The sequence below is a fragment of the Apium graveolens genome, chromosome 10 (assembly GCF_009905375.1).
Source record: "Apium graveolens cultivar Ventura chromosome 10, ASM990537v1, whole genome shotgun sequence".
Lineage (NCBI taxonomy): Eukaryota > Viridiplantae > Streptophyta > Magnoliopsida > Apiales > Apiaceae > Apium > Apium graveolens.
In genome coordinates, this window is record NC_133656.1 from 38,777,556 (window position 1) to 38,787,987 (window position 10,432).

The window sequence follows — 10,432 nt, forward strand, 5'->3', positions numbered from 1 at the left end:
TTTGTATATATGGATATATATATATATATTTATATATATATATGGTTATAGTTTTCCAAACTATTAATCGAATAAGGTTTATTCGATAACTTTAACTTTATTTTATTATTGAATATTATTTCGAATATTATTCGAAGGCGTATGACTCCTTTTATTTATTTATATGAATATTATTTGAATATTCATTTGAGGATCTATGACTCCGATTATTTGCTGAGATATATTCTTTATTTTATTAAAGAATAAGGTGTCAATAATCAAACTTATTTTCGATTATTCAAATAAAGATAATACTTTCATATAAGTATATCTTTGGTTATTTAATACTCGTTTCAAGTATAAGTTTTAATACTTCTACTTCAATTATTTTTATAAAGATTATTCTTTATGGGAATATTATTTAAATAATAATATTCAGCCATTTTCTAAATATTCTGGGGACTGATTTACTTCATTAAATCAGCTTTACTCCAAACACTCTATAAAGTGTTTTCGAGTCCTCAAAATGATTTTTAAAGTCAGAGCGGATCCCAAAACTCATTTTTATATTTAATATCTTCCTTTTTTTAGGGGATTTAAATACTCGCTCAAAACCTGGGGAATCCGGCTCTGTGGTGTATTTTATATTCGCAACGAGGTTGCAGTTTTGGTAAATGAATTGATTACTTGCCCAATGTTCGGGAAGTAAGCCCATCTAATTGAGTCGGCATAAGCGACAGGCCGGGGTACGGTCTATGAAAGTGTAAGTGGCTGGGTGGCAGTCCATCAACGCGTAAGAGGCCGGGTGGCGGTCCAGCACAAGGTCCTTATGTGGCCAGGGTGATGACCGGTGGGGGATTCATCCATCTACTAGTAGAAAATGTTACTTATTGGTATCTTTGCCTGATCAGCAAGATATCTGGTTTATGCCAAAATTCTTTTCCTTTCCAAAATTCATTGGATGTTTCAAACTCTGTTCATACTTTACATAACAGAGGTTCCAGGAAATGTTTAAAGAGATATATATGTGGATATATATATATCGGGACTAAATAAAGTATCTCGTAATTTTTTTTCATTCAATAATATTTCAAAGATTGAATCTATTCAAGTCTTAACTTGTGGTCTCATCTATGGGATGTTTTTTTAAAAACTTATAATACTTTGAACGGTGGTAGTTCAAGTAGCTTTATAAATGATATAAGTGTAGTGAAGTATTGGTAACTTCATTCCTTGTTTTTACTTATATCTAGTAAGTAATTATCTTACACACGATAAAGATTCTAGTAAGTATCCATTTAGATACTTATATTATTGTTATCACTATGTATTATCTTGCGAGCTGTAAGGCTCACTCTTGCTTTATTTCTTCATCACACAACAACAGTTAGGAGAGATGGCCAGACTCCAGCAGACCCAGCGCAAGCGCGTGGGAAGCGTCCCGCGTCTTCCCGATGATGTTGTAGCTGCTATAGCTGCAGAGGTAGATCCATTGTAGTTCAGACCATCTACTTTTGAGAATCAAATTATGTATAATTATAACTTGTGGCAGATAATGGCAATTAACTGTAAATTTATCAAGTAATCATTTTGGGTTGTAATAACTTTTAAATGGTGGATTCAAAGACTTGTACTTATTTCAATTTCATCTCTGAGACTATAACGGGTTGTGGTGTGTGTTAGTATGGGGTCACAGCATGAGGTTATTTATTATTAATTAAGTGAAGTGATATTGTGGAAAGAAAGACCGTGACAACCCGGATCCCCGACCCCGGATCTGGGGGTGTTACAGAAATGGTATCAGAGCCAAGCGTTATAAACCTCAGAGATGATGCGTCGATATAATAACAAACTCACAAAGATAATAAGAACTCTTGCCAAGTTCATGGTCGGACTACTTAAAGTAGTGCTGACAGTTAAAACCCTTACGGGAACCCTTATAAGTATCATGATAGTAACTTAGCTCGTTTAATGTGTAGGCGCCTGAGATAGAGGACCCTGAGATGTTCGAGCGCGAGCATGATGAGGCATTGCTAGATGTTGAGGATCAGGAGGAGCCTGAGATGGAGGAGGATGAGGAGGACCCCTCAGAGGAGCCTGAGACGGAGGTCATTGCTATTTCAGATGAGGAGGACCCCTCAGAGGAGTCAGAGACAGAGGTTATTGCTATTCCAGATGAGGAGGACCCGGATGAGGTCCCAGTAGCTGAGGAGCGTGTTGGACCTATGGTAGTGTATGCTGGTATCCCATTACCCACACTTCCGGTGGTCAGAGCCCCTACCCCTCCACCACTATCTTGGATTCCTGATGATGACAGCTCAGAGACCCATACTTCCGAGCCTAGGCAGACCGAGGAGGCACCCTCAGCGGCTCCGGATTCACCACCTCTTGACCCTGCCCACAGGCAGTCTTCGTTAGCTCATGGATATGTTCAGGATGTATTGAGGACCCGAGTGGCTGTTGCCGAGGGCCGACTAGATGAGGCCAGGAGGGAGTTGGATGCAGAGAGGGCGGGTAGGCGTACCCGAGCTTATGAGACTAGGGCTTCTATACCCCGATCCTTGAGGAGGGAGCTTACGGGGATAGAGCTCACATCCCGAGCGAGGCTCCGATCGCTCCAGGGGGACAGGCATGGTAGGATCTCCAGGCGGCAGGCCGACTATATCTTCCGTCGTGCGATGGAAAGGGTTTGGGAGCTGACCCGCTCCGGTGTGTGATTCAGGATTGATGATGGAATAGTCTAGTTGTCTAGTTAGCCGAGGCCTTAGTAAGAGCCAATTTTCCGGGATAGTTGACTTGTATATGGCATCCCTTTTTCTGACTAGACAGATAGACTCTTGTGTATCACTTTTGGGACAGATGACTGTATCACTGTTGTACTTTTGACCAGATCAAACTATGTATTTCTCGCATTATGTATATATTTGTTTCCTTTCGGTTCAGTTCCATAGTGACGGGATCACTGTTTTTATCATTATTATTACTGCACTTCGTATTAGAACTTTCTTAAAATAATAGAATTGCGATATACGTTCTCCCCATTATAAGAGCTGTGCAAGGCACAATGTTGTATATGATTGTGACCTAACATTGAATTTTCCCAATAATTGTTTTTATTATTATCAGAATCATGCCGCCAAGAAAGATTGGAACTAGGGCGAACCCTGGATCTGAGGACCAGGGAAGCCATAATCAGGACAATAGAAACCAAGAACACAGTGAAGAGGAAGATGAGGATTATGTGGAACAGGATGACTCCCTGTATGAAGAGGAAGAGGAAACATATGATGTTGAGGGATTTGAGATAGAGGCTGAAGAAGGAGAAACCGAGGTTGAGCAACCAGTACCAAACCCAGGCATGGATCCCATGAGCCAGTTCATGCAACTCCTAAGGCAGAATTTCGAACGTCAACCCAACCCACCCCCTCAAGGAAGTAACAATGCAGTGGCAAACTCTTTCAGGGCTTTTAAGTCCCTTAAGCCCCCTGAGTTCCATGGATCAGCCGACCCAGTTGAGGCAAGGGCATGGTTAAAGGAAATGGAGAAATCTTTTGAGATTTTGAGTACCGAGGAGGCACAGAAGACTGTATTTGCTACCTACCTTCTGAAAGGAGAAGCTAACTACTGGTGGGAGGCCAAGAAAAATATGGAGACAGACGCTATTATAACCTGGGAGAGATTTAGTCAGTTGTTTCTGGGGAAGTATTTCCCGAGGTTTATGGAAAACCAGATGGAGCTCAAGTTCTTGGAGCTAAAGCAGAATAACTTGTCTGTAGCAGAGTACGAAGCGAAATTTACTGAGTTATCAAGGTTTGTGCCGGAGTTTGTGAGCACCGAGGAAAAGAAAGCTAGGAGGTTTCAGCAGGGACTGAAACCGTGGATTCAGAATAGGGTGGCAATCCTTGAGCTTACGGACTATGCCACTCTGGTGCAAAAGGCAACGATTGTAGAAGTCGGAAGTGAACAGATGCAGAAGGAAAGAGAGAAGAAAGGAATAAAGAGGAAAAGTATGAGCATGGGTGGAGGTTCCGCAGGAAGGAGCTTCCTAACTAGAATTAATCGAGGAGCAGTGTCCCTACCAGGAAGGAACACTGGGTTTAGGCGGCCAATGAGTGTGAGTGTGAGCCAGGGCGGCCAGAAGTCAAGAATGTCCTATTCCAACCAGTCTCGACCCCCATTGCCAGCCTGTAACATATGTGGAAGGAATCACACTGGGGAGTGTAAAGGAAAGCCAGTAACCTGTTTTAATTGCGGTCGGGAAGGCCACTACTCAAATAAGTGCCCATCATCAACCCCTGCCGTCATTCCAACCGCCACTTGTCATCAGTGCGGACGCCCAGGTCATTGGAAGAGGGAATGCCCAATGAACAAACCAGCAGCTTCGGGAGCAAGCAGGGCTGCTTCCAATAAGCCACCTACCGCGAGGACTTTCAACATGACAGTCCAGGATGCTATGAAAGATTCAGATGTGATAGTAGGTACCCTTTCTCTAAATTCAGTCAGTGCAAATGTTTTATTTGATTCGGGAGCAACTAAATCTTTTATATCAAAGGACCTTGCGCGTAAGTTAAGACTTAAGGCTGAACCCTTGATAGAACCCTTACAAGTAGAAATAGCCAATCATGAAATTATTCCTGTTAACCAGATTCACCCCGCCTGTGAGATAGGCATAGGGGAGCAATCTTTTAGTGTTGATCTGATTCCTTTTAAATTAGGGGAGTTTGATGTAATTTTGGGAATGGACTGGCTATCTAGCAATGATGCTCAGATAGACTGTAAAGGGAAGAAAGTTAAGCTAAATGTCCCAGGGAAGAAAGAAGTTATATTTAGAGGAAAGAGGCAGACGCAGAAATTTTTGACTATGGCCCAGGCCAAAAGGATGCTACGAAAAGGAAGTGAGGCCTACCTAGCCTATATGGTGGACACGCAGAAGGAGGTGCCCAACTTACAAGATATTCCAGTAGTCAACGAATTTGAAGATGTATTCCCCCAAGACCTTCCGGGATTACCACCCGATAGAGTGATTGAATTTGCTATTGAGTTGGCCCCAGGGACGGCGCCAGTTTCAAAAGCACCTTACCGGTTAGCCCCGTTAGAAATGAAGGAATTAGCTATCCAATTGCAGGAACGCTTGGATAAGGGTATGATAAGACCCAGTGTGTCTCCGTGGGGAGCACCAGTTTTATTTGTTAAGAAGAAAGATGGGAGCATGAGGTTGTGCATAGACTATCGAGAGTTGAACAAGCTAACCATAAAGAACAGGTACCCATTACCTAGAATAGACGATCTGTTCGACCAGCTAAAGGATGCTGTTTATTTTTCCAAGATCGACCTGAGAACTGGATATCACCAACTAAAGATTAAACCCGAAGATATTTCCAAGACAGCGTTCCGTACCAGGTATGGGCATTATGAGTTCTTGGTAATGTCCTTTGGATTAACCAACGCCCCAGCGGCTTTCATGGATTTAATGAATAGAGTATTTAAGAAGTACTTGGACAAATATGTGATAGTTTTTATTGATGATATTTTGATCTACTCAAGGACTGAGACAGAACATGCAGAGCATTTGAGGATAGCTCTAGGAATACTCAGAGAGGAGCAGTTGTATGCCAAATTCTCGAAGTGTGAATTCTGGCGGAATGAAGTACAGTTTTTAGGACATGTGATCAATAAAGAAGGAGTATTGGTCGACCCCTCCAAGATAGAGGCGGTCTCAAATTGGGAAAGGCCAACCACACCCACAGAGGTAAGTGATAAGTGGCATTTTATACCACTTAGAACGTCTTAAAATGGCTTAAATTGGTGTCTTGAAATCAAGTATTTTGTGTATTTGATGCGTTTTTCTAGTGTTTATGCATTTCAGGGTATTAGTTGCATTTCGGAGGAGGAATCATCAAGAATAAGCCTTGGCATGTGTTCACCATTGCGAGAGGAAAAGAACGGGCAGATTACGGCGAAGAAACGGAGCAAACCTGGATTTTTTCCAGTAGGGTCCTGCGCGCCCGCGCAGCAATGCTGAGCGGCCGCGCAGCAGCCTTGCGCGCCCGCGCAGAAATGCTGAGCGGCCGCGCAGGGTCGGGGAAAAAGATATATTATTTTAGACTTCTACTTCTGTTTGGCTTCCAACTTCTATGTAATCTGAGTTTTATGGGACTATTATATAAGTAGATTTGAGACGTTTTTCACAGAGTATTAAGAGGAGATTATGTTTTAGATTGTGTTTTACAAGAAGTGAAGGAGATAAGGAAGAAGACCGATTTAGCACACCGCAACGAAGAGGAAGCATATATTCTTGTGATTCTTGTTTTGTTGTAACGTTGGATGCTAGTTTTCTTGCTTTGACTTATTTACTCTTGTGACGTACTCTGTTTTAATATAATTAGTTTAGTTATTATTTTCTTGTGTTTGTTATCATGATTTCATATGAACCCATGATGGCGATAAGTTCTATTATGGGCTAATCGTGATCATGGGGTTGCAACAGATTTATTATGAAATTCTTTAGTTAATTGTTTAATACTTTAGTATGTGATGATTGCATGATATCTAGTATTGGTTGTGCGTATTCGTCTTATGTGCGTCGCGAACATATAAGATAGGGTGTTAATCTCTTGTGAAGCGACGGTAGATCTTGAGATTTAGAACTTGCCATGCTAGCATAGGTTCATGTACGTTGTGCATGATTAGTGGGTAACTCTAACAGTTTTATTTGCCTTATGTAATCAAAAGGAATAACTTGTGCTTAAATCGTTGTGTTGTCAATTTCTGTAGACATATAGGAACTCAACATAATTGATGACTATTCAACTTCTATCTTAATTGTGGATGCTTGGTAGAATGGTATTAGTACAATGAAAGTTGGCTTTTATCAGTTTCGTGTTATTCGATTAATATCATCACTGTCACATGCTAAAGGTAATAACAATGGCTATAGAAGGAAGTAATAATGAAGTTGTGATCTCATGAATGTTTTATTATTGATAAATTGAAGTGTTAGTTAAGTGGTTAATTAAGTAGTTAATTATAGTTAATATTTAATCAACAATTTTAAGTGTTATCTTAACATTGAGAAGTAATCATACATTGGTGAGTGAGTTTAATTAGACAATAACTTAGTCTGAGTCTCTGAGGGAACGAACTAGAAAGTATTCTATATTACTTGTGAACGCGTATACTTGCGTGAATATTAGTGCGTGATTTCGCCCTAACAAGTTTTTGGCGCCGCTGCCGGGGACTCGGCGTATTTGTTTAGTTTATGTACTTACCATCATTGGTCATTAGGACTCAGTGATTAGGACGTAGTAGTTAATTACTCTTTTCGGTTGTGTTTCAGGTACTTTAGCAAGCGTTTATACAAACTCGTTCTCGTGCTCGCAAGAGGACCTTAGATACAGCTGAAGGAAAAGACGAAGTTATTGATACTCCGGAGAAGTTAGATTTTGAGGATTCAGATTCAGGAACTGAGCAGAAAGAACCAGTAAACATGGGAGATCGTACTGTTCAAGCTGATCCAGCTCTTATGGATTTTTCTCGGCCTAAAATTGATGACATTCAGTCAAGCATCCTTCATCCGGCTATTCAAGCTAACACCTTTGAAATCAAGCCAGGCACTATTCAGATGGTGCAGAATTCTGTTTCTTTTGGAGGAGCGGCAACTGAAGACCCCAACATGCACATAAGGAATTTTGTCGAGATCTGCAGCACTTTTAAGTATAATGGCGTGACTGATGAGGCTATCAAGTTGAGGCTTTTCCCATTCTCACTGAGGGATAAAGCTAAAGACTGGTTACATTCTGAACCAGCTGGGTCCATCACTACATGGCAAGATCTTGCGCAAAAGTTTCTGGTGAAGTTTTATCCAATGGCAAAGACTGCTGCTATGAGGAGTGCTCTTACTCAGTTTGCGCAGCAACCTACAGAATCTATGTGCGAGGCTTGGGAACGCTACAAGGAAATGTTGAGAAAATGTCCACATCATGGAATGCCGGATTGGATGGTGATCACTGGTTTTTATAATGGTTTGGGGGCCCAATCTCGGCCCATGCTCGATGCAGCAGCTGGAGGCGCCTTATGGGCTAAAAGCTATACTGAGGCGTATAATCTTATCGAGACGATGGCTGCAAATGAGCATCAAAACCCAACTCAGAGGATGACGTCAGGCAAGGTAGCAGGTATTTTGGAAGTTGATGCAGCCACCGCTATTGCAGCCCAGCTCCAAGCGCTATCAATGAAGGTTGATTCTTTGGCTACGTATGGAGTTAATCAAATAGCTATGGTTTGTGAGCTTTGTGCAGGTTCTCATGCTACGGATCAGTGTTCTCTTGTAAACGAATCTGTTCAGTATGTGAATAATTATCAGCGACAACAGCAGCCTGTGCCAGTGACCTATCATCCTAACAACAGAAATCATCCAAATTTCAGCTGGGGGAATAATCAGAATGCTATTCAGCCACCATATCAGCAAGGAGTGAGTAAACAGTTTAACCCACCTGGATTCCAGCAACCACAGCAGTATGCTACAAGGCAATCATATCCTCAACAGGGAAGTGCAGCTGCACCTACTAGTGCTGATTTTGAGGAACTTAAGCTGTTGTGCAAGAGTCAGGCGGTTTCTATCAAGACCTTGGAAAATCAAATTGGTCAATTAGCCAATGCAGTGCTCAATCGTCAACCTGGCACTCTTCCCAGTGACACGGAAGTACCAGGCAGGAAGGAAGCTAAAGAGCAAGTCAAGGCTATTACCTTAAGGTCTGGAAAAGTAGCTGATGCTGAAAAGGCAAAAGAAGTCGAAGCTGAAGTTAGAGATGAAAAATCTAAGCAAAAGGAGAAAGCGGCGGAACCAAGGAAGACTACTGTTGAACACACTCTTCCTGAGGCTAATACAGGGGAGAAACAGCTCTATCCTCCACACCTTTTCCTAAGAGATTGCAGCAACAAAAGCTGGATAGACAGTTCGGGAAGTTTCTGGAGGTGTTCAAGAAACTTCACATCAATATACCTTTCGCTGAGGCTCTGGAACAAATGCCTAGTTATGCGAAGTTTATGAATACTATTCTTTCAAGGAAGGTGAAACTGGATGACCTTGAAACCGTTGCTCTCACGGAAGAATGCAGCGCTGTTCTGCAGCAAAAGTTACCACCAAAAGTGAAAGATCCAGGGAGCTTCACCATTCCTTGCACAATTGGCAATCTGACGTTTGACAAGTGCCTTTGTGATTTGGGAGCAAGCATTAATCTGATGCCCTTGTCGATCTTTAAAAAGCTGGATCTGCCTGATCCAAAACCCACATACATGTCGCTACAATTGGCGGACCGTTCCATTACTTACCCAAGGGGCATAGTTGAGGATGTGCTCGTCAAGGTGGATAAGCTCTTCTTTCCAGCAGATTTTGTTATTCTGGATTTTGAGGAAGATAAGAAGATTCCCATAATCTTGGGGAGGCCTTTCTTGGCTACTGGCCGTACCTTGATAGATGTGCAAAAAGGGGAACTTACTATGCGGGTCCAAGATCAGGATGTGACCTTCAATGTATTCAAGGCAATGAAATTTCCTACAGAAGATGAGGAGTGCTTGAAAGTGGATGTGATTGATTCTGCGGTTACTTCGGAACTCGATCACATGCTAATGTCTGATGCATTGGAAAAGGCCTTAGTGGGGGATTTTGACAGCGATGATGAAGATAGCAACGAGCAATTACAATATCTGAACGCTTCTTCCTGGAAGCGAAAGCTGGACATACCATTTGAATTTCTTGGTACTTCTGACCTCAAGAACGCTGAAGGGAAGCTCAAACCATCAATAGAGGAAGCACCTACCTTGGAGCTCAAGCCATTACCTGAACACTTGAGGTATGCTTTTTTAGGTGATTCATCTACGTTACCTGTTATTATTTCATCTGACCTTTCAGGTAGTGAGGAAGACAAGCTCTTAAGGATTTTGAGAGAATTTAAATCGGCTATTGGATGGACCATAGCAGACATCAAGGGGATAAGTCCTTCATATTGTATGCATAAAATTCTGCTAGAGGAAGGTAGTAAGCCAACTGTGGAACAACAGCGAAGACTGAATCCCATCATGAAGGAGGTGGTGAAGAAAGAAATTCTGAAATGGCTAGATGCAGGCATCATTTATCCTATTTTTGACAGCTCGTGGGTGATCCCCGTACAATGTGTACCTAAGAAGGGAGGTATCACTGTGGTCGCAAATGAAAAGAATGAGCTCATCCCTACTCGAACAGTTACAGGATGGAGAGTATGCATGGCTTATAGAAAATTGAACAAAGCCACAAGGAAGGATCACTTCCCCCTTCCATTTATTGATCAGATGCTTGACAGATTGGCGGGTCATGAGTATTTTTGTCTTCTGGATGGTTATTCCGGGTATAATCAGATTTGTATTGCACCAGAGGATCAGGAAAAGACCAACTTCACTTGTCCATTTGGCACATTTG

General features: G+C 41.9%; 1 non-coding gene across 1 annotated transcript; it reads right to left on the reverse strand.

Moving 5' to 3' along the window:
• Positions 1–7,858: 7,858 nt before the first annotated feature.
• On the reverse strand, positions 7,859–7,965 carry LOC141694126 (small nucleolar RNA R71). The gene has a single exon (XR_012563454.1). It is a non-coding gene; the product is annotated as a small nucleolar RNA R71 (small nucleolar RNA).
• Between the last annotated feature and the right edge of the window lie 2,467 nt (positions 7,966–10,432).